Here is a 25,616-nt window from a genome sequence, read left to right as displayed (position 1 = left end):
TCATGGGTCACCATATACTGGTTTTATATACCATTTTACATATTTTCATCACATTGGTTAATATAGCCTTCCTGGCATTTTCTTAGTTATTCTGTTAAGACATTTATATTCTACATTTAGTAAGTTTCACATATACCCTTGTAAGATGCACCATAGGTGTGATTCCACCAATCACCCTCCCTCTGCCCATCCTCGCCCCTGCCTTCCTCTCCCTCTCCCCTCTTCCCCATATTCTTAGGTTATAATTGGGTTGTAGTGTTCGTATGAAAGCCATAAATTAGTTTCATAGTAGGGCTGAGTACATTGGATACTTTTTCTTCCATTCTTGAGATACTTTACTAAGTAGAATATGTTCCAGCTTCATCCATGTAAGCATGAAAGAGGTAAAGTCTCCATCTTTCTTTAAGGCTGCATAATGTTCCATGGTGTATGTATACCACAATTTATTAATCCATTTGCAGACTGATGGGCACTTGAGCTTTTTCCATGACTTAGCAATTATGAATTGGGCTGCAATAAATATTCTGGTACAAATATCTTTGTTATAATGTGATTTTTGGTCTTCTGGGTATATACCTAGTACAGGAATTGTAGGATCAAATGGCAAGTCTATTTTTAGATCTCTAAGTGTTCTCCAAACATCTTTCCATGAAGAACTTATTAATTTGCATTCCCACCAACAGTGTAGAAGTGTTCCCTTTTCTCCACATCCACACCAACATCTCTGGTCTTGGGATTTTGCTATATGGGCTAATCTTACTGGAGTTAGATGATATCTCAAAGTAGTTTTGATTTGCATTTCTCTGATGATTAAGGATGATGAGCATTTTTTCATATGTCTGTAGGCCGTGTGCCTGTCTTCTTCAGAGAAGTTTCTCTTCAAGTCCCTTGCCCAGCCTGAGATGGGATCACTTGCTCTTTTCTTGCTAATACGTTTGAGTTCTTAGCGGATTCTGCTTATTAAACCTTTGTCGGAGACATAACCTGCAAATATCTTCTCCCATTCTGAGGGCTGCCTGCTTGCTTTATTTACTGTATTCTTAGCTGTGCAGAAGCTTTTTAATTTGATCAGGTCCCAGTAGTGTATTTTTGATGCTACTTGAATTGCCCAGGGGTTCCTCCTCATAAAATATTCGCCCAGCCCGATTTCTTGAAAGTTTTCCCTGCACTTTCTTCTAGTATTTTTATAGTTTCATGTCTTAAGTTTAAATCTTTAATCCAGTGAGAGTCTATCTTAGTTAATGGTGAAAGGTGTGGGTCAAGTTTCAGTCTTCTACAGGTTGCCAGCCAGTTCACCCAGCACTATTTCTTAAATAGGGAATCTTTTCCCCACTGAATGTTTTTAATTGGTTTGTCAAAGATCAAATAATGGTAAGTAGCTGGGTTCATCTCCTGGTTCTCTATTCTGTTCCATACATCTACCTCTCTGTTTTTGTGCCAGTAGCATGCTGTTTTGATCACTATCGATTTATAGTATAGTTTGAAGTCTGCTAGCGTAATTCCTCCTGCTTTGTTTTTATTTCTGAATATTGTCTTCGCTATTCAAGGTTTTTTTTGATTCCATATAAAACAAAGTATTATTTTTTCCAGATTTTTAAAGTATGACAGTGGAGCTTTAATAGGGATTGCATTAAAATTGTATAGTGCTTTGGGTAGTATGGACATTTTAACAATGTTGATTCTTCCCAGCCATGAGCATAGTATGTTTTTCCATTTGTTAACATTTTCAGCTATTTGTTTTTTTTTTTTTTAAAGTGGGGAATAATGTTTTTAAGTATGATGGGGTAATAGTGGTAGGCCTTTTGTTTGTAGTAGGAAAGGTGTTGTTTTTTTCCAGAGAATACTTTTGTTTGTTGTTGTTGTTGGGGATTCATTGAGGGTACAATAAGCCAGGTTACACTGATTGCATTTGTTAGGCAAAGTCCCTCTAGCAATCATGTCTTGCCCCAGAAGGTGTGGCATGCACCAAGGCCCCACCCCCTCCCTCCTTCCCTCTCTCTGCTTTTCCTTCCCCCCCCCATAACCTTAATTGTCATTAATTGTCCTCATGTCAAAATTGAGTACATAGGATTCATGCTTCTCCATTCTTGTGATGCTTTACTAAGAATAATGTCTTCCACTTCCATCCAGGTTAATACGAAGGATGTAAAGTCTCCATTTTTTTAAATAGCTGAAGAGTATTCCATGGTATACATGTACCACAGCTTGTTAATCCATTCCTGGGTTGGTGGGCATTTAGGCTGTTTCCACATTTGGTGATTGTAAATTGAGCAACAATAAACAGTCTAGTACAAGTGTCCTTATGATAAAAGGATTTTTTTCCTTTTGGGTAGATGCCCAGTACAGGGATTGCGAGATCAAATGGGAGGTCTAGCTTGAGTGCTTTGAGGTTTCTCCATACTTCCTTCCAGAAAGGTTGTACTAGTTTGCAGTCCCACCAGCAGTGTAAAAGTGTTCCCTTCTCTCCACATAAACGGCAGCATCTGCACTTTTGAGATTTTGTGATGTGGGCCATTCTCACTGGGGTTAGATGGTATCTCAGGGTGGTTTTGATTTGCATTTCTCTAATACATAGGGATGATGAACATTTATTCATATGTTTGTTAGCCATTCGTCTGTCTTCTTTAGAGAAGGTTCTATTTATGTCTCTTACCCATTGATATATGGGATTGTTGGCTTTATTCATGTGGATTAATTTGAGTTCTGTATAGATCCTGGTTATCAAGCTTTTGTCTGATTGAAAATATGCAAATATCCTTTCCCATTGTATAGGTTGTCTCTTTGCTTTGGTTGTTGTCTCCTTAGCTGTAAAGAAGCTTTTCAGTTTAATGAAGTCCCATTTGTTTATTTTTGTTGTTCTTGCAGTTGCCATGGCAGTCTTCTTCATGAAGTCTTTCTCCAGGCCAATATCTTCCCGTTTTTTCCTATGCTTTCTTTGAGGATTTTTATTGTTTCATGCCTTAAATTTAAGTCCTTTATCCATTTTGAATCAATTTTTGTGAGTGGGGAAAGGTGTGGGTCCAGTTTCAGTCTTTTACATGTAGATATCCAGTTCTCTCAACACCATTTATTGAATATGGAGTCTTTCCCCCAAGGTATGTTCTTGTTTGGTTTATCGAATATTAGGTGGTTCTAAGACGTTAGTTTTATTTCGTGGTTTTCTATTCCATTCCAAGTGTCTCTGTCTCTATTTTTGTGCCAGTACCATGCTGTCTTGACCACTATGGATTTGTAGTACAGACTAAAATCTGGTATGCTGATGCCCCCAGCTTTATTTTTATTACTAAGAACTGCCTTAGCTATACAGGTTTTTTTCTGGTTCCATACAAAATGCAGAATCATTTTTTCCAAATCTTAAAAGTACAATGTTGGTATTTTGATAGGAATGGCATTGAATAGGTAGATTGCTTTGGGAAGTATAGACATTTTAACAATGTTGATTCTTCCCATCCATGAGCATGGTGTGTTCTTCCATTTGTTAATATCCTCTGCTATTTCCTTTCTGAGGATTTCATAATTTTCTTTATAGAGGTCCTTCACCTCCTTAGTTAGGTATATTCCTAGGTATTTCATTTTCTTTGAAACTATGGTGAAGGGAGTTGTGTCCTTAATTAGCTTCTCATCTTGACTGTTATTGGTGAATACAAAGGCTACTGACTTGTGGACATTGATTTTATATCCTGAAACATTACTGTATTTTTTGATGACTTCTAGGAGTCTTGTGGTTGAGTCTTTGGGATTCTCTAAGTATAGGATCATGTTGTCAGCAAAGAGGGAGATTTTGACCTCCTCTGCTCCCATTTGGATTCCCTTTATTTCCTTGTCTTGCCTAATTGTATTGGCTAGAACTTCCAGCACTATGTTGAACAGTAATGGTGACAGAGGACAACCTTGTCTCATTCCAGTTCTAAGAGGAAAATCTTTCAGTTTTACTCCATTTAGTAAAATATTAGCTGTGGGTTTGTCATAGATTGCTTCAATCAGGTTTAGAAATGTGCCATCTGTGCCTATACTCTTCAGTGTTCTAATTAGAAAAGGATGCTGGGGGTGGCGCCTGTGGCTCAGCGGGTAGGGCGCCGGTCCCATATGCCGGAGGTGGCGGGTTCAAACCCAGCCCCGGCCAAATTAAAGAAAAAAAAAAAAAAAAAAAAGAAAAGGATGCTGGATTTTTATCAAATGGTTTTTCTGCATCTATTGAAAGGATCATATGATCTTTATTTTTGCCTCTGTTAATATGGTGGATAATGTTTATGGACTTGCATATGTTAAACCAGCCTTGCATCCCTGAGATGAAACCTACTTAAGCATGATGTATGACTTTTTTGATGATAAGCTGTAATCTATTGGCTAGGATTTTGTTGAGAATTTTTGCATCTATATTCCTGAGTGAGATTGGTCTGAAATTCTCCTTTTTGGTTGGGTCTTTTCCTGGTTTTGGTATCAGGGTGATGTTTGCTTCGTAGAATGTGTTGGGGGAAGATTCCTTCTTTCTCGATTTTTTGGAATAATTTCTGCAGTACAGGAATAAGCTCTTCCTTGAAGCTTTGATAGAATTCTGGTGTGAAGCCATCTGGACCAGAGCATTTTTTGGTTGGAAGCTTTTTTATTGTTTCTTTAATCTCAGTGCTTGAATGGGTCTGTTCAAGAGCTCTATTTCTTCCTGGCTAAGTCTAGAGAGAGGGTGTGATTCCAAATATTGATCCATTTCCTACATATTGTCAAATTTCTGGGCGTAGAGTTTTTGCTAGTATTCAGAGTATTCAGAGATGATCTTTTGTATCTCTGTGGGATCAGTTGTTACTTCCCCTTTATAATTTCTGATTGAGGTTAGTAGAGATTTTACTTTTCTATTTTTCGTTAGTCTGCCCAATGTTTATCTATTTTATCAAAAAACCAACTCCTTGTTTCATTAATTATCTGAACAATTCTTTTGTTTTCAATTTCATTGATCTCTGATTTGATTTTGGATATTTCTTTTCTTCTACTGATTTTAGGCTTAGATTGTTCTTCTTTTTCCAAGTCCATAAGCTTGTGAGGTTGTTGATGCGCTTTCTTTCTGTTTTTCAAATGTAGGCATCTAAAGTGATAAATTTTCCTCTCAAAACTGCTTTTGCAGTATCTCACAGGTTTTGGTAGCTTGTGTCTTCATTGTTGTTATGCTTAATGAAGTTAATGATTTCCTGTTTTATTTCTTCTTGCACCCATCTGTTAGTCAACAGAAGATTGTTTAATTTCCATGCCTTTGTGTGGGGTTGAACGTTTTTGTAGAGTTGAGTTCCACCTTTAGTGCCTTATGGTCTGAGAAGATACAAGGTATAATTTCAATTCTTTTTATTCTGTTGATAATTGTTTTGTGTCCCAGGATATGATGAATTTTAGAGAATGTTCCATGGGGTGATGAGAAGAATGTATATTCTTTATCTTTGGGATGGAGTGTTCTATATGCGTCTATCAAACACAGTTGTTCTAGGGTCTCATTTAAATCTCTTATATCTTTGTTTAATTTCTGTTTAGGAGGATCTGTCCATCTCTGTAAAAGGAGTGTTAAAGTCCCCTGTTATCATGGTATTATCAGATATCATATTGCTCAGACTGAGTAAGGTCTGTTTCAAGAATCTGGGAGCGTTTAAATTAGGTGCATAAATATTTAGAATTGAAACGTCTTCTTGTTGTATTTTTCCCTTGACCAATATAAAGTGACCATCTTTGTCTGTTTTTACTTTAGTTGCTTTAAATGCATATATATCTGAAAATAAGATTGCAACTCTTCTGTTCTTCTGAATTCCATTTGCCTGAAAAATTGTCTTCCAACCCTTGACTCAGAGTTTTAATTTGTCTTTTGAAGCCAGGTGTGTTTCTTGCAGACAGCAAATGGATGGCTTGTGTTTTTTGATCCAGTCAGCCAATCTGTGTCTCTTCAGTGGGTAATTCAAGCCATTAACATTTATTCAGATAATTGATAAGTGTGGTAGTATTCTATTCATCTTATTTTGTGAGAGCCCATTGCTTAGTTTTATCTTTTGCATCAGTGTGGAGGTTAGGTACTGTCCTTTAATTTCTGAGTTCTTACTTTGCTGCTGATCCATTGTGGTGGTCAGTGTGTAGAACAGGTTGAAGTATTTTGTTTAGAGCTGGTCTTGTTATGGCGAATTTCCTCAATCTTTGTATATCCGTAAATGATTTGATTTCTCCCTCAATTTTAAAGCTTAGCTTAGCAAGGTACAGAATTCTGGGCTGGAAATTGTTCTGTTTAAGTAGATTAAAAGTAGATGACCATTGTCTTCTTGGTTGGAAAGTTTCATTAGAGAAGTCTGCAGTCACTGTGATGGATCTGCCCCTGTAGGTCAACTGGCGCTTACTCCTGGGAGCTTACAAAATCTTTTCTTTTTTCTTGACTTTGGACAGGTTCATCACAATGTGTCTTGTAGAAGCTCAGTTAGAGTTGAGGCGACCTGGAATCTGATATACCTCTGAAAGCAGTGTGTCAGAATCTTTGGCGATATTTGGGAAATTTTCTTTTATAATATTGTCTAGTATTGCTTCCATTCCTCTGGGTCCATTGTTCTTCTTGTTCTGGGATTCCTATAACTCGTATGTTGGAACAGTTCATAAAGTCCCATAATTCTGACAGTGAACGTTCTGCTTTCTCTCTCTTCTTTTCTGCCTCTTTTACTATCTGAGTTATCTCAAGAACTTTGTCTTCTACCTCTGAAATTCTTTCTTCTGCATGGTCTAACCTGTTGCTGATACTTTCCATTGCATCTTTAAGTTCCCTAATTGACTGTGGTTCTGTCTCAGCTGACTGTCCTCTCATCATTCCCATGCCGCCGAATCAGCACTGACCAGCAGCAATCCACGCCCTGTCCACACCTCTTGGGAAAATACCCAAGAATCGGACTCCTGGGAGACAGGCTTCCAGACCTCAGAGTGAGAGTGGAGGGGAGTTCTGGGAGCTCAGAATTGCAGGTAGAGAATATATACAGTTTTCTACAGTTTATGCCTGGCAGTAGAGCATCATGGCACCCACTAGTAGGGGAAGTAGGTCCAGTTTTTAGAGTGTCTCTTCCATGGGACATAATGAGAGAACCTTTGAACCTTTGAACTCTGCTTGCTTGTTTGTATGGAGTACTCCAAGCTGTTCTTGGGCGGCGCCTGTGGCTCAAAGGGATAGGGCGCCAGTCCCATATGCTGGAGATGGTGGGTTCAAACCCAGCCTCGGCCAAAAAAAAAAAAGAAGAGCTTCCAAGCTGTTCTCATGGGGGAGGGGACTCCTGTCCGCTTGGCAATGGATTTTGTACCTTTTGTTTGTATCCTTGGGGTAGCAGCTCATCTCAGCAGGGCTGATGTGTGTTCCTCAACCTTCTCTCCTGGCACAGCTCTAATCCACCAGGTTACTTGCTAAATTTCTGTCCTTTAACTCTCCTTCTGGATGGGAACCTCTGTGGAAAACTTGCTTCAGTCAGCCATCTTGCCTCCACCCCCCTGACCATCCACTTTTCCCAGCACCATTTATTGAATAGGGATTATTTTTCCCAGCATATGTTTTTTGTTAAAGATTGTATGGGAATATAAGGATGGTTTCATATTTGGGTCCTCTATTCTGTTCCATAGGTCTCTGTCTCTGTTTTTGCACCAAAAATAGCCACACCATGCTGTTTTAGTTACTATAGCCTTGTAGTATTGCTTGAAGTCTGGTAGAGTGATGCCTCCCAATATGTTGTTCTTATTACGTAAAGCATGGAACTATTTTTTTTCTAGGTCTGCAGAAAGTACATTGGTATTTTAATGGGAATTGCCTTGAAGCTATAGACATTTTAACAATATTGATTCTGCCAATTCTTGAGCAGGATATATTTTTCATCTGTTTATATCATCTGTAATTTCTTTCCTCAGTGTTTCATAGTTCTCATATAGAGGTCCTTCACCTCCTTAGTTACATATAGTCATATACATTTTTTTAATTTTTGCTACTGTGAAAGGTATTGTGTCTTTGATTTCAGTCTCACCTTGCCTGTTGTTGCCGAATATGAAAGCTACCAATTTGTGTACACTGATTTTGTAACTGAGACATTGCAGAATTTATTTATTCCAGTATTCTCTTCATTAAATCTTTTGAGTTTTTTGGGTACAAGATCATATCATCAGCAAATAGCAATAAATTGATCTTTTCTTTCCCCAGTTGGATACCCTTGATATTCTTCTTTTGTCTGATTGCTCTGGCTAGAACTTACAGTACTATGTTGGATTGAAGTGGTGACAGTGGTTAGCCTTGTCTGTTTCCACTTCTAAGTGGTAATGTTTTCAATTTTTTTCCATTCAAACTGATTTTGGTTATGGGTTTGTCTTATATAGATTTTATAATTTTGAGGTATGTTTTATTGTGCTTTTTTTTTAAACATTCTTGTAAAAGGGTGCTGAATTTTGCCAAATACTTTTTCTGTATCTATTCAGAAGATTATATGGTTCTTGTTGTTCTTCTGTTTATGTGATGAATTACATTTATAGATTTGTGTTTGGTGAACCATTCTTTTATCTCTGGGATGATGGCCACTTGGTTATAAGAAATTATTGTTTTTGATGTGGAGCTAAATTTGATTTCCTAAGATTTTATTGATGAGAAATTTTGCATCTATAGTCGTAAGGGTCTGTTTTATTTGTTTGTTTTGTTTTGTTTTGTTTTTTAAGACAGAGTCTCAGTATGTTGCCCTTGGTAGAGTGCTGTGACATCATAGCTCACAGCAACCTCAAACTCTTGGGTTTTAATCGATTCTCTTGCCTCAGCTTCAAAAGTAGCTGGAACCACAGGTGCCCGCCATAAGACCCAGCTATTTTTTTGTTGTAGTTGTCACTGTTGCTTAGCAAGCCCAGGCCAGCTTCAAACCCGCCTGCCCTGGTGTATGCGGCTAACCACTGAGCTAATAGCGCCAAACCTGTGTTTTTGGTTTTTTTTTTTTTTGTTTTTTTAAGTTACGTCCTTTCCTGGCCTTGGTATCAAGGTGATATATTGGCTTCATAGAACAAGTTGGGAATGATTCCTTCTTTCTAAATGTTAAAAAAAAAAATCTGTAGTACAGGTACAAGTTATCTTTTTTAGTTTTATAAAATTAGGTGTAAAACTGTCTAGTCCAGGACCTTTTTTGTTGAAATTATTATTTTTATTTTTTATTAAATCAGAGTTGTGTACATTAATGCAATAATGAGGTACAATGTGCTGATTTTATACACAATTTGAAATATTTTCATTGAACTGGTTAACATAGCCTTCACGGCATTTTCTTAGTTATTGTGTTAAGACATTTATATTCTACATTTAGTAAATTTCACATATACCCTTGTAAGATGAACTGTAGGTATGGTCCCACCGATTATCCTCCCTCCACCCATCCTTCCCCCTCTGCTCCCTCTTCCCTTTCCCCATATTCTTGGGCTATAGCTTTCATATAAAAGCTATAAATTGGTTTTATAGTAGGGCTGAGTACATTGGATACTTTTTCTTCCATTCTTGAGATACTTTGCTAGGACGAATATGATCCAGCTCTATCCATGTAAACATGAAAGAGATAAAGTCTCCATCTTTCTTTAAGGCTGCATAAATTCTATGGTGTACATATACCACAATTTATTAATCCACTCATGGGTCAGTGGGCACTTGGGCTTCTTCCATGACTTAGCAATTATAAATTGGGCTGCAGTAAACATTCTGGTACAGATATCTTTATTATAATGTGATTTTTGGTCTTTTGGATATATACCTAGTAGAGGAATTGTAGGATTGAATGGCAGGTCTATTTTTAGATCCCTAAGTGTTCTCAAAACATCTTTCCAAAAGGAATGCATTAATTTGCATTCCCACTAGCATTGTAGAAGTATTCCTTTTCCTCTACATCCATGCCAACATCTCTGGTTTGGGGATTTTGTTATGTGGGCTAATCTGACTGGAGTTAGATGATATCTCAAAGTAGTTTTGATTTGCATTTCTCTGATGATTAAGGATGATGAGCATTTTTCATATGTGAAAGATTTTTCTTATAGTGGTTTCAATTTAAGTCCTTGATGTTGATGTGTTGGGAGTTCTTTTTCTTCCTGATTGAGCCCAAGGAGGTTGTGTATTTCTAAGAATTTGTCCACTTTCAAGTTTATGAGCATAGAGATTTGTATAGTATTCAGACATGATGTTTTGTATTTCTGTGTTATCAGTTGTCATTTCTCCTTTTTCATTTTTGATTTGGTTTACTAGAGTCCTTTCTTTTCTGTTTCTGGTTGTTTTAGAAAGAGGCTTGCCAATTTTGTCTTTTCAAAGAATAAACTTTCTTTCTCATTAATCTTTTCCCTTTTTTTGAGACAGAGTCTCACTATATCACCCTAGATGGGAGTGCTGTGGCATCAAAGCTCATAACAACCTCAAACTCTTGGGCTCAAGCAATCCTCTTGCCTCAGCCTCCCAAGTAGCTGGAGCTTCAGGCACCCTCCACAACACCTGGCTAGTTTTTTGTTATAGTTGTTGTTTAGCAGGCCCAGGCCCAGGTATGAACCCGCCAGTGTATGTGGCTGGTGCCTTAACCACTGAGCTACGGGAACCAAGCCCATTAATCTTCTATTAATTCTTTTGTTCTTAACTTGATTTCATTTTGCCCTTATTTTTGTTATTTTCTTCTGGGTTTGGCATTGGTTTGCTACTTTTCCATTTCCTTAAGATGATTTATCTGGGAGGGGCAAGATCGCTGACTAGAAGCAATTTCTGTCAGAAACTCTGTTCAGGAGGATAAAAGTTACACTGAAGTTAACTTGAAAAAGTTGAAATTGGGGAGTTAAACACAATGAGAAGAAATCAAGGAACACACCATCCCCCCTCAGAGAAACTGCAAGGGTGAAAAAGAAAGAAGGACAGAGATCAGGTACTAAACTGAAGTTGCCTGGTACCAAAGGGGAAAGGAGACCACTCCCCAATCAGGAGGCCTGTCATGGACTTTTCACAAGAAAGCTGGGAACAAAAGAGCTCTCATCTCACCCCAAAGGAGAGGGCTGTGAGATCCTGGTTCTCCTGCACTTGGAATTTTCACCTCTGCTTCCCCATCCTGCCTAGCACAAAAATGAACAAATTTTTTTCTCCATGGTCCTGACCCACAGCCTATCCTCCCCCACTCTCTGAATGCCTGATGGACTATCCCCTGCAGAGGCAGTGTGTTTGGCAAGATCTCTCAGAGACCTCTGCATTGTGTGGGCCACTGAGCCAAGCATGCCCCCCACCAGTCCCCCATTTTGATCAGAAACTGTGGCACTGCAGTACTAACTTTGGCATGATGTGGTTATCTTGCCTCTCCCTCCTGCTAAAAGGGAACTTTCTCCTGCCTTTTGGAGAGGCCCTGTCCAGTGTTTGTCCCTAGAAAACCAGCTATCTTCCTGACAGCTTGGCGAGAGACACACCTAGACTCAGGCAACCAGCCCTGGGAAGGTCCAGGAACTAGATCCCCTTCCCAGCTCCAGGTGACAGCTTCATTTTATCTACTTCACACCGAGGACTCTATGAAGGAAACACCGTGGCTTCTTCTTTGCGCAAAGGATATTTGTGTTCTAGAGTGGGAACCACCAAAGGGAAGGTTGGAATTCTTGTTCAAATCTGTAGCAGTTATGCCTCCTCCAGCTGCTACTGATTGGGGCTTCAGGGTCATAGCTAATTTGAATTTACTTGTGTGAGGGGGTTTGGTGCCATGGAGGTGGGAACAGTGGGTCTATCCACGAATTCCCCTCTTCCAGCTGTAACTGGTGGGGTCCACCGCTGTTGGTATCTTTTACAGTAGGAACTCTAGCAAAATACAGAAACTTCTTTAAACTGGGTGAAGGACAGGCTGATACCAGGATAGAATCAGTTATCTGTTCCAGCAAGGCTAGCATCAGAGTCTTTCACACTGCAGCCCTGAAAGAAAGCTTTGTGAGGCTAAGGAGAAAGGCCACAGTACAACCGCCAACTCATTGGTGAAGGGGTGGTAAGCTCTATTTTCTGGAGCTTCCAGATCTGATTTCACCCCACCAGTTTTAGTTGCCAAATAGGTCTGTGGGTTTCTCCTAAAGGTCCCCAATTAGATTATCTCTAACTATTGAGGGACAACCTAACATTTCAGCTGAAAAGGTATAATTAATATTTTAAAAAAGCTGAAAGTACACAGGGGGAGGAATGAGCAAAATTGTGGCAACATGAAAAGTCAGATCAAATCAGCATCCCCAAGACATTACAAGGGAAATGTCAGAAAACAGAATTCAGGAAATGGATGACATATAAGATGAAAGGAATTGAGGAAAGGTGGAAAAATGAATTCAAAAAATAGTCCAAAAGTTATTTCAAGAAATTAATGAAAGTCACCAAGAATCTGAACATAATTAGGTGGAATATAGCAGAGCTTAAGAAATTGAAAGAGGCATTCAAGGAGCTTCAAAACATGGTAGAGAGAGCCTTAGTTATAAAGCATGATGAAAAAATTTCAGAAACTGAATAAAGACTTTTGAAGTAAACCAGTTGTTCAAAGAAGCAGAAAAAAAAAGAGAACAAAAACAGAATATTCCTGAGAGAGTTATGGGACTATTCCAAAATATTGAACATCCAAATTATAGGAATTTGTGAAGGAGAAAAGGGTTATCCTAAAGGAACTGAAGCTATATATCAAGTCATTATGGTGGAGATTTTCCCAAGCATTGCGAGAGACACAGAAATGCAGGTAGTAGAGAGTTTCAGAACCCTAGCATAGCATAATCTAAAACATCTCCTAGACACATTGTCATTAACCTTGCCAAAGTCAATATGAAAGAAAAAATACTGAAAGCAGCCAGGTGTAAGAAAAGTTTTATCTACAAAGGATAAAATATCAAGATGACAGCAGACCTTTCAGGTAAAACTTTTCAAGCCAGAGGAAGATGGCCATCAGTTTTAACCTTCTTGAACAAAACAACTTTCAGCCCAGGATGCCATATCCTGCTAAACTGAGTTTCATTTGTAATGGAGAAATCAAATATTTTACTAACATGTAAATGTTGAGGAAATGTGCCACAACTAGAAAAGCTATACAGAAAGTACTCAAGTCCATTCTTCATAGAGACTAGCACCCTTTTCTATCACCAAAATACATACACCTAGAAATAAAAGAACAAAGCTTAGCTCCATAATGGTACAAGGGGTAAAACTAAGCACTGGACCTGCACAAAACAACATGATCAAAACTCCACCATACCTATTGATTTTCTCATTAAATGTGAATGGCTTGAATTCCCCACTAAAGAGACACAAGCTGGCTGACCAGATACAAAAACTCAAACCCAGTATCTGTTGTCTCCAAAAAACAAACCTAACCTGTAAGAGTAAAAAAAAACTTAGGGTGAAGGTATGAAAAACAATATTCCAGGCAAATGGGGGGGAAAAACAGGGATTACAACCTTATTTGCAGATACAATTGGATTTAAACCAACAAAAATAAGGAAAGACAAGGATGGACATTACATACTGGTTAAGGGAAATATACAACATGAAGAGATTTTAATCATTAATATTTATGTACCCAACCTGAATGCTCCTTGATGTATAAAATGAACCCTAAATGATATGAACAATATTATATCTTCTAGCTTCATAATATTGGAGATTTTAGCCTCCCTCTGATAGAACTGGACAAATCCTACTAGCAGAAACTAAAGAAAGAAATAGTGGAATTAAATACAACCATAGAAAAAATGAACTTAACAGACATACACAGAACATTTCATCCTAATAAAACTGAGTATACATTCTTCTCATCAGCCCATGGGTTATACTCCAAAATTGATCATCTCTTAGGGCATGGAAACAAATTCAACAAATTGAAAAAAATTCAAAATAATAGAAATTATTGCTTGTATCCTCTCAGACCATCTGGAATAAAAGTCGAAATCAACACCAACAGAAATCTTCATACCCACATAAAGTCACGGAAACTAAATAACTTTATGCAGAACAACAGTTAGGTTAAGGATGAAATAAGGAAATTATTAGATTTCTTGATCAAAATAATAATGAAGCCACAAGCTACCAAAACCTGTGGGATACCTCAAAGGCAGTCCTAAGACGGAAATTTATAGCATTAGATGCCTTCATCCAGAAAATGGAAAGAGAGCAAGTCAGTGACCTAAGGGACATCTCAAACAACTGGAAAAAGAAGAACAATCCAAAAAAAAGGAACAATCCAACCCCAACCCCAAACCAAGCAGAAGAAAAGAAATACCCAAATCAGAGCAGAATTAAAAGACATTGATAACACAGGAATCATTCAGAAGGTGAGCAAAGCAAAAAGTTGGTTCTTTGAAAAGATTAACAAAATTGGTAAACCCTGCTCAGACTAACCAGAAACAGAAAAGTAATAGAAAAAGGGAAAATTACAACAGATACCACAGAAATACAAAAGATTCTCAACAATTACTACAAAAAGCTATGCCCAGAAATATGAAAATGTAGGAAAAATGGACGAATACCTGAAATCATAATGCCTTTCTAAACTCAACCAGAAAGAATGAGAAGTTTTGAATAGACCATATCAAGCACTGAAAGAAAATCAACTATACAAAATCTCCCAAAAAAGACAAGCCCTGGACCAGATGGTTTCACACCAGAATTCTACCAAACCTTCAAAGAGGAACTAATACCTATGTTACATAATCTATACTAAAACAGAGAAGTAAGGAATCCTCCCTAACGTATTCTGTGAAGCAAACACCACCCTGATTCCAAAACGAGGAAAGGATCCAACAAAAAAGGAAAACTATAGGCCAATATCATTAATGCATATTGGTGCAAAAATAAGATTCTAGCAAACAGAATACATTGATACAGGCTCAGCACCTATAGCTCAGTGATTAGGGTGCCGGCCACATACATGAGGCTGGTGGATTCAAGCCCAGTCTGGTCCTGCTAAACAACAATGACAACTGTAACCAAAAAATAGCTGGGCATTGGGGTGGTGCCTGTGGTCCCAGCTACTCAGGAGGCTGAGGCAAGAGAATTGCTTAAGCCCAAGAGTTTGAGGTTAGTGTGAGCTGTGGCAACATGGCACTCTACCCATGGTGACATAATGAGACTCTGTCTCAAAAAAAAAAAAAAAAAAAAAGAATATATTGATACTTTAAAAAAAAATTATACATCATGATGAAGTGGGCTTTACCCCAGGTATGCAAGGTTGGTTTAACATATGTAAATTCACAAATATAATTCATCACATAAATAAAGTAAAAAACAAAGACCATACGATTCTCTCAATTGACGCAGAAAAAGCATTTGACAAAATTTAACATCCTTTTCTGATGAGAACACTTAAGAAAATAGGTATAAAAAAGAGAAAAAAAAAAAAGAAAATAGGTATAGGTGGTACATTTCTTTCTTTCTTTTTTTTTTTTTTTGTTTTACTCCTTGAGACAGAGTCTCAAGCTTTCACCCTAGGTAGAGTGCCCTGGTGTCATAGCTCACAGCAATGGTGGGCATTTCTTTGTTTTTTGTTTTTGTTTTTTTTTTTGTAGAGACAGAGTCTCACTTTATGGCCCTCGGTAGAGTGCCGTGGCCTCACACAGCTCACAGCAACCTCCAACTCCTGGGCTTAAGCAATTCTCTTGCCTCAGCCTCCCGAGTAGCTGGGATTACAGGCGCAGTGGGCATTTCTTAAATTGATAGAGGCCATCTACAACAAACCCACGACCAATGTTATATTGAATGGAATAAAACTGAAAGCACTTCCAGTTAAAGCTGGAATGAGGTGAGGATGCCCACTATCACCACTGCTTTTCAATCATGCAAGAGGAGATCAAGGATATTCAAATGGGGATAGAGGTCAAACTCACGCCCTTTGCAGATGCACATGATCTTTATACCTGGAAAACCTCAGGGACTCAAGTACAAAGCTCTTAGAAGTGATCAAGGATGCATCTCAGGATACAAAATCAGTGTTCACAAATCAGTAACCTTCATATGTATCCATAACAGTCAAGGTAAGAATCAAATCAGAGATACAATACACTTCACAGTAGCGCCAATGAAAATGAAATACCTGCCAATATGTCCAACGAAGCATATGAAGAATCTATAAAGAGAACTATGGAACCCTGAGGAAAAAAATAGTGGATGTCTACCCAAGGCAATCTACGGATTTAATGCAATCCCCATCAAAGCACCAAATCATACTTTGAAGAACTTGAAAAGATAGTACTCTCTATTTCATAAGGAACCTGAAAAAAACCTGAACAGACGATACATTTTTAAGACATAAAAACAAATCTAGAGGCATCATGTTACCAGACTTGGTTGTACCACAAATCTGTAGTGATCAAAACAGCATGGTACTGGCTCAGTGCCCATAGCTGAGTGGGTAGGGCACTGGCCACATACACTGAGGCTGGCAGGTTTGAACCCGGCCTGGGTCTGCTAAACAACGATGACAACTGCAACAAAAAAAAGCTGGGTGTAGTGGTAGGTGCCTATAGTCCCAGCTACTTGGGAGGCTGAGGCAAGAGAATCACTTTAAGCCCAAGAGTTTGAGGTTGCTGTGAGCTGTTAACACCACAGCACTCTACCGAGGGCCACATAGTGAGACTCTGTCTCAAAAAAAAAAAATAGCATGGTACTGGCACAAAAATAGAGATATAAATGTATAGAATAGAATAGAGAACCTAGAGATGAAACCAGCCATATACCACCATTTGATCTTCAATAAACCAAACAAAAGTACACACTGGGGAAAAGAATCCTTATTTAATAAATGGTGCTGGGAGAACTGGTTAGCTACATATAGAAGACTGAAATTGGACCTGCAATCCTCTCACCATGGACAAAAATTGACTCTTGTTAGATAAAATATTTAAATGTAAGACATGAAACAATAAAAATTTTAGAAGAGAGTGTAGGGAAAAATGGTCTGACAGTATTGGCCTAGGAAAACACTTTATGCCAAAGGAAGACACCTTTGGCAATTGGAGCAAGACCAAAGATAAATAAATGGGACATGATCAAGCTAAAAAGCTTCTGCGCAAGTAAGGATACCACAACTAAAGCAAATAGTGTTTGGAATGTGAGAAGGTATTTGCATTCTGTCTCTGACAATGGGTGGATAACTAGAATCTACAGAGAAATTAATTAACAAGGAAAGAGCAAACAACCACATTTATAAGTTGGCAAGAGACTTGAAGAGAAATTTCCCTGAAGATGCCAGATATATAGCCAATAAACATTTGAAAATATGCTCATCATCTTTAATCATCATAGAAATACAAATTAAGACCACTCTGGGATATCACCTATCTCTAGTGAGATTAGCCCACATCACAAAGTGTCGAATCTCCACTTGCTAGCATGGATGTGGAGAGAAGGGAAGACTTTTACACTGCTGATGGTATTGCAAAAAACCTAATACAACCTTTATGGTAAGAAGTATGGAGAATTCTCAAAGAATTAAAAGTTGACGTTCCATTTGATCCCACAAACCCAGAAGACAAAAATCATTTTACCACAAGGATATCTGCACCAGAATGCTTATTGCAAATCAGTTTACAATTGCCAGGATGTGGAAGCAACCCAACTGCCCATCAACATATGAATGGATTAACAAACTGTAGTATATGCATACTATGGAGTACTATTCAGCCATAAGAAAAGACGGAGACTTTATATCTTTTATGTTTATGTGGATGGAGTTGAAACACATCTTCTGGGCAGTGCCTGTGGCTCAGTGAGTAGGACAGTGGCCCCATATACTGAGGGTACAGTGGGTTCAAATCTGGCCCTGGCCAAACTGCAACAAAAAAATAGCCGGCCATTGTGGCGGGTGCCTGTAGTCCCAACTACTTAGGAGGCAGAGGCAAGAGAATCAACTAAGCCCAAGAGCTGGAGGTTGCTGTGAGCTGTGATGCCACGGCACACTACCGAGGGTGACAAAGTGAGACTCTGTCTCTTAAAAAAAAAAAAGAAAAAGAAACACATTCTTGATTGCAAGAGGGACTTTACCTAACAATTGCAATCAGTGTAACTGGCTTATTGTACCCTCAATGAATCCCCAACAATTAAAAAAAAAAAAAAAAAAGAAACACATTCTTCCTACTAAAGTAGCTCAAGAATGGATTAAAAAGTATCCAGTGTATTCAATATTAATATGAAACAAATATATAAACAACTACATACCACATGAAAGAAAAAAACACAAGTGTACTCTAAGAATGGGGAGGGGAGGGCAGAGAAGAGTAGGGATAGGAAGGAGGATAATAGTTGGGTTCTTACCTAATGTGTGCAATATGAGGGTGTTCAATTGCAACATGAACTTTACCTTAGAAATGAAAACTGTATAACCTAAACATTTGTACCCTCATTAATCTGGGTTAAAATTAAATTAGAAAGATGACTTATTAGATTATTGCTTTGTAATATTTCTCTTTTGATTGTGGGCATTTAAGGTTATGAGCTTTTCTCTCCGGACTGCTTTTGCTGTATCCCACAGATTTTGATAACTTGTGTCCCCATTGAGTTTAAAATCTTTTGATTTCCATCTTTATTTTCTCCTTGACCCAACTATCATTGAGCAATAGGTTGGTTGGTGTCCATGACTTTGGAGGGATGAATGTTTCCATTGGAATTAATTTCTTATCTTATTTTGGTGTGATCTAAGAAAATACTTTATATATATTCTATTTTTTGAATTTGTTAATACATGTTTTATGGCCTAGGATGTAATAAACTTTAGAGATTATTCCATAGGCTGGTGTAAAGAATGTATATTCAGTAGTTTTTGGATAGAATGTTGTATAAATGTCTCTTAGGCCCATTTGTTCTAAAGTCCTGTTTAGGATTGGGCGCGGTGGCTCATGCCTGTAATCCTAGCACTCTGGGAGGACGAGGCAGATGGATTGCCTGAGCTCAGAGGTTCGAGACTAGTTTGAGTCAGAGTGAGACCCTGTCTCTTAAAAAATACCCCAGCATTGTGGTGTATCCCAGTTGTCCCAGCTACTTGGGAGGCTGAAGCAAGAGAATTGCTTGAGCCCAAGAGTTTGAGGTTGCTGTGACCTATGACGCCACAGCACTCTACTGAAGACAACAAAGTGAGACTCTGTCTCAAAAAAAAAAAAAAAAGAAGAAAAGGCTGGGCACCCATCTTCAATGGTTAGAGTGCCAGTCCTGTGCACCAGGGTGGCAGGTTCGAACCCAGCCAGCATCTGCTAAACATAAAAACAAAACAAAACAAAAAAGGTTTGGTGCCCGTAGCTCAGTGAGTAGGGTGCCAGCCACATACACCAAAGGTGGCGGGGTCAAGCCATCCCAGGACTGCTAAACATCAATGACAACTGTAACCAAAAAAAAATAAATGGCGGGGCTTTGTGGTGGACGCCTGTGGTCCCAGCTACTCGGGAGGCTGAGGCAAGAGAATCGCTTGAGTCCAAGAGTTTGAGGTTGCTGTGAGCTGTGACACACGGCACTCTAGCAAGGGCAACACAGTGAGACTGTCTCAAAAAAAAAAAAAAAAAAGTCCTGTTTAGGTTCACTGTTTGTTTGTTTGTTTCTTTCTTTCTTTTTTTTTTTTTTGAGACAGAGTCTCAAGCTGTCACCCCGGGTAGAACGTGCTGTGATGTCCCAGCTCACAGCAATCTCAAACTCTTGGGCTTAAGTGATTCTCTTGCCTCAGCCTCCCGAGTAGCTGGGACTACAGGTGCCTACCAAAATGTCTGGCTATTTTTTTTGTTGCAATTGTCGTTGTTTTAGCTGGCCTGGGCTGGGTTTGAACCCGCTAGCCTCGGTGTATGTGGCTCTTGCCCTACCTACTGAGCTACTGGCACCACCTATTGTTTCTTTATTTTTTGCTTGGAGGATCTGTCCAGTTCTGTCAATGGGGTTATTGACGTCCCTGGCTATTATAATGCTACTGTTCATTATTTTCTTTAGATAAAGTAGGATTTTCTTTATGACTCTTGGTGCTCCCATGTTAGATGCATAGATATTTAGGATTGTTATGTTGTCTTGTTGAATTGTTTTCTTCTGCGTTATATTATTAGTGACTGTTTTTGTCTGTTGCAACGGACCGCCCTGTCGGTGGGTTTCAGTCTGAGGGAGTGCAGGGAGAAGGAACGAGGAAAGTTGAGAGGTCGGCGCAGGAAAAATGACAGACTGCCACACAGCATGTGATGAAGGAAGCAGCTGTGAATTTATTGGGTACACATGTTGGTATTTATACATTTTTACAGAGTTTACATAATGCAATCTTTTTGCTTACGTGTGCGGGTTATCTTTGTGTTTACAAGTGTGATTTATTATGCATTGTTATGTTTTAACGTTCCGCTTCCGGAGGGTGGCGGTTATTAGTCAACTCTGCCCGCTTCCTCCTATCTCAGTTTCTTATTATCTTTTTAGAACAGCTTGACATCTTCTTTACGTTAATGTTTGACTAATTCTACATTTACTATTTGATCTTATTGTTATTGATAATTATAATTTTGATTTAGAGTAAATTCCTTGACAAGTATTATTTTTCCTATTGATTTTTATTATGCGTGACAGTTGGTGAAACAAGATGTTCTGAACAGGACTTTATGGTGGGTAGATGTGTTTCAGTGACTTTGTAACTTATGTAGATAATTTGTATTTCATGTCCTTGGGCTTATCGTCTTAGCTCACTGTTGGGAAAACATCTTTATGTGCTCATTGTTGGTGTCACTGAGTCTAGCAGCTCACAAGGCTGTGTTCTATCTGGATTAGTAGTGCATTGTGCTCATTCTTAGGAAAGTACATATTGACAATTTATTAGAACAAACAGACTTCTGGTACAGGATGACAAACACATGAGTAGACGCCACAATCTTTAAACTTAAGCGGGTAACTGAGTATGCTAGGCAACATTTTTGATGCTGTGCATACTGGGGGCGCTGGGGGCAAAGCTCCGGGGAGCACAAACCACCTTCCCGTCGTTCTGTAACGCGGACAGCACTGCCTCACTACGGCTATATGCCGTGGGTGCGGCATTTCCCCCTTTTTTGTTTTTAAACCGCAGTTCAAAGACTTCTTGGCGTATAGAGTTCATAGAGGAAAACAGATACTGTATGAGACATGGTAACAACAACACAACACAAAATGACAAACAACTAATAATGGTTATGAGCACAATATACTGGATCCAGTTAAGAGGATTGAGTGTTCTAAACCCATTAGTTAAAGATTGAGCTAATGTGTTAAGAGAAGTTATTGGTAAATGAGCTTGACTCATGGCTGTAATATCTTGTTGTAAGCTGTGTAAATTATGTGTTATATTATTGTCTCTCTAGACACCTTGAAGATGTGTTTGTACTTTGTTCCATGAGTTAGATACATTATATGGTAAAGGTGTAATGTAAATGGCTTGAAATGTTGAGTGACATTTTGTTTGTAGTTTCTGTTGTATGTACTTAATGTTCTGACCTAAAGTTAAGACTATTCTTTTTAACACATTTAATTTAGTTTTAAGCTTATTATCTATATTAGCTTGTGTCATTAATGTTAAAGTTATATTATTGTCAAGAGTATTGACATAGTATGTTGTATGCATTTGTTGTACTAAGGCTGTAGTAGCTACAGCAAAAGTAGTGATTATAGAAATTAAAGTTGTAATGTCTAAAATTAAAGCTGTTACAAATTTTTTAGGTCTAATTAATTCATTAAGTGTTTCTAACACTTGTAATGTTGTATTATCATACTATGGATTGCTTTGTAGATTTACAGGTAATATCACATAAGAAGGTTTTTTTATAGTTAACATAACATTTACTTGTTTATCATGTTGAATATTAAAGGACGCAATACAATTAGTTATTTTTACAAGTTAAAAGATTTTAAAGGAAATACATAGTCAACTGGATCACATGTAAATTCTTTCATAAATTCTCTTTTATGAGTTTCATTTAACTTGCACAGACCATCTACAAACATTCTAAACTTTCTTGAACTTTTGCCCTGCCTTTTACTTTCTTACATAACTATTCTGTTTCAGGACAAAATTTATCACACAAGATTCTTTCTTTATACAATGTCATTCTCCTTTCTGTTTAATTTCTCTTACTCTCAAAAACTCACTTTCCACTAAACAGGATCCTAGTTTACTATGAAGTCACTTATTCACTCAGCTAAACTGATAATTAGAAGGTTTAAAAGGCAAGAATTTTATCCGTTGACAAAGATTCAGTTTGTAAAAATATTTTTCTTATTTATACAAATTACTAGTGGCAAAGGGCCAATAATAAAGGTTCTAAATCTCACCCTTGGGATTCTGCCAGTGCTGCTCTCTGGGGGCTGTAACACTTGGGAGGCAGGCCCGCCCCACGAAGGACAGGGGGGCCCCCAGCTTCCTTCTCTGCTGGGTTTTTTTAGTTGTCTTGGAGCCAGTGGAAATGCGCCTGGTGGTTTTGTTTGTTATCGGCGAGTGTACTTTCATTTTCTCCAAGCGGCGGGTGAGATCTTGCAGCAGCTGTTGGCGCCTCCTTCTGCGTTGTCTTTTCCGAATCTGAGTTAACTACTCCTGGAATAACTTCAAAGTTTTTAGTATAATTTGAACTTCTACTAATTATAATTCCAACTGTTCCAGGCAAAAGTTGCCCTTTCATTGTAGTGGGGATTAAAGTAACACCGTCCCATTTGGATAATAAGACATTCTTTTCATTTGCTAAATTTAAACCTGCACTTTCAGGAGTGCCCCGTGAAAGGTCATGAATAGTAAATTCAGGGGCTTGAGGATTCAATGTAGATAAAGGCTGTGTGTTACAAGCTACAGCCTGCTCTCCCTTGGGGCCTGGGCTGGGAGAATGCCCCTTATCTAGTTTTTTGATTTCTGTACGTCCTGATCCTCAGGATCAGTGTCTCCCTTGTTATTTAAGGGGGTTCCATTCTTATGAAATTTTGATTTACATTCATTTCTCTAATGTCGCCCCTTCTTACAACGAGGGCATAAGCCGGGCGGTTCCCCCCTCGGCTTATTGGCATGGGACTGTTTACAGTCCTTCTGCATGTGACCTGGCTTGCCACAATTGTAGCAAGTGTCAGCAGGAGCTCTCGGCCCCTTACCTCCCTTATTGAAGGTATTTTTAATATAGGCGCTGAATTTCTGTCCTTGCATTGCTGCAGCATAGGCCATACTTTGGACTATCGCTGGTGAGGCATCCATGCATGCTTTAATATCCTTGGTTAATGCGTGCCCCATGGTACCTGCTGATTGCTCACACTTAACCGGTCAGCCTTTACCGGCGGGACTGTAGCTCTCTGGTGAGAGCCGCCCTCAACCTTGAAAAAGAAAGAAAGAGAGAGAAGATTACCTGTCCTTCAGGTCCCTGTTCGAGGCGCCACCTGCAACGGACCGCTCAGTCGGTGGCCTGTCCTTCAGGTCCCTGTTCGGGCGCCACCTGCAACGGACCGCCCTGTCGGTGGGTTTCAGTCCGAGGGAGTGCAGGGAGAAGGAACGAGGAAAGTTGAGAGGTCGGCGCAGGAAAAATGACAGACTGCCACACAGCATGTGATGAAGGAAGCAGCTGTGAATTTATTGGGTACACATGTTGGTATTTATACATTTTTACAGAGTTTACATAATGCAATCTTTTTGCTTACGTGTGCGGGTTATCTTTGCGTTTACAAGTGTGATTTATTATGCATTGTTATGTTTTAACGTTCCGCTTCCGGAGGGTGGCGGTTATTAGTCAACTCTGCCCGCTTCCTCCTATCTCAGTTTCTTATTATCTTTTTCGAACAGCTTGACATCTTCTTTACGTTAATGTTTGACTAATTCTACATTTACTATTTGATCTTATTGTTATTGATAATTATAATTTTGATTTAGAGTAAATTCCTTGACAAGTATTATTTTTCCTATTGATTTTTATTATGCGTGACAGTTGGTGAAACAAGATGTTCTGAACAGGACTTTATGGTGGGTGGATGTGTTTCAGTGACTTTGTAACTTATGTAGATAATTTGTATTTCATGTCCTTGGGCTTATCGTCTTAGCTCACTGTTGGGAAAACATCTTTATGTGCTCATTGTTGGTGTCACTGAGTCTAGCAGCTCACAAGGCTGTGTTCTATCTGGATTAGTAGTGCATTGTGCTCATTCTTAGGAAAGTACATATTGACAATTTATTAGAACAAACAGACTTCTGGTACAGGATGACAAACACATGAGTAGACGCCACAATCTTTAAACTTAAGCGGGTAACTGAGTATGCTAGGCAACATTTTTGATGCTGTGCATACTGGGGGCGCTGGGGGCAAAGCTCCGGGGAGCACAAACCACCTTCCCGTCGTTCTGTAACGCGGACAGCACTGCCTCACTACGGCTATATGCCGTGGGTGCGGCAGTCTGTTTTCACTTTTATTGATGTGAAGTGTATGTTATCTGATATAAGAATGACTTCACCAGCTTTTTTTTTCATTTCTATTTGCATGGAATATTGCTTTCCAAACCTTCACCTTGAGTCTGAATAAGTCCTTATAGAGACAGCACATACTTGGCTTGTATTTTGTTTTTAATCCTTTCAGCCTGCCTATGTCTCTTCAGTGGGGAGTTCCAGTCATTCACCTTTATGAGAGAATTAATAAATGGGGCGGATTTCTGTTTATCTTGTTGCATAGAACTTTATTGCTTTGTTTTACCACTGAGCCATTGTGGTATCTGCGCTCTGAACTTTAGCATTTGGACGGTTTTATAGTGTGTATCTACTGTGCTGATTTGTGTACATGGTATAATGCGGAAATAAATATTTCTTGAAGGGCAGGTCTGGTCTTGGCAAATATCCTCACCATTGGCTTGTCTGAGAAAATCTTTATTTCTCCCTAATATAAAGTTTTGTAGAATACAAAATTCTAAGAGAATACTAAGAATGGGGCCCCAGTCCCTTCTTGCTTGGAAAGTCTCAGTTGAGAAGTCTACAGTTAGTCTCATGGGTTTTCATTTGTAAGTTACTGATGCTTTCGCCTTATGGTCTGTGGGAGTTTCTCTTTCCTGTTAACTTTGGCCAGTCTGATGACTGTATGGCATGGTGATTGCCTCTTACCAGTGTATTTCCTAGAAGTCTATGGTACTTCTACTACCTGGATGTTTATTTTATTTTTTTGAGACAGTCTCACTCAGTCGCCCTGGGGTTGAGAACCATGGTGTCATAGTTCACTCCAACCTCATACTCTTGGGCTCAAGTGATCCTCTTGCCTCAGCCTTCCAAGTAGCTGGGAATACAGGCACCCACTACAATGGCTATTTTTTTTTTTTTTTCAGAGACACGTGCTCACTCTTGTTCAGGCTAGTTTTGAACTCTGAGGTCAAGCAATACTTCCACCTTGACCTCCTAGAGTACTAGGATTAGAGGCATGAGCCACCATGCCCAGCCTGTACCTAGATGTTTAAATTTCTAGCAAGGCCTGGGAAATTTTCCTCAAATAGGTTTTCACCCCTAGGTATTTTCTTCTTCACCCTCAGGGATGCCTATAATTGTCATGTTAGGTCTTTTTACATAATCTCATATTTTTGGTAGGTTTCACTTGTTCCTCTTATTTCTCTGGCCTTTCTTTTTGACTGACTTGTTTGATTGAAAGGTGTTGTCTTTGAGCTTGGAGACTCTTGAGCCAGATCT

The 25,616-nt window shown here is 38.8% G+C and overlaps 1 long non-coding RNA gene across 1 annotated transcript in view; it reads left to right on the top strand.

Moving 5' to 3' along the window:
- LOC128572290 (uncharacterized) overlaps nt 1–25,616 on the top strand; it is a 35,826-nt gene that overhangs the window by 2,558 nt on the left and 7,652 nt on the right. The window lies entirely within an intron of this gene.

This window comes from Nycticebus coucang, chromosome 20 (assembly GCF_027406575.1).
Source record: "Nycticebus coucang isolate mNycCou1 chromosome 20, mNycCou1.pri, whole genome shotgun sequence".
In the NCBI taxonomy this organism is placed as follows: Eukaryota; Metazoa; Chordata; class Mammalia; order Primates; family Lorisidae; genus Nycticebus; species Nycticebus coucang.
The sequence above is the reverse complement of the archived record's forward strand: the minus strand, read 5'-3'. Positions and strand labels throughout refer to the sequence as shown.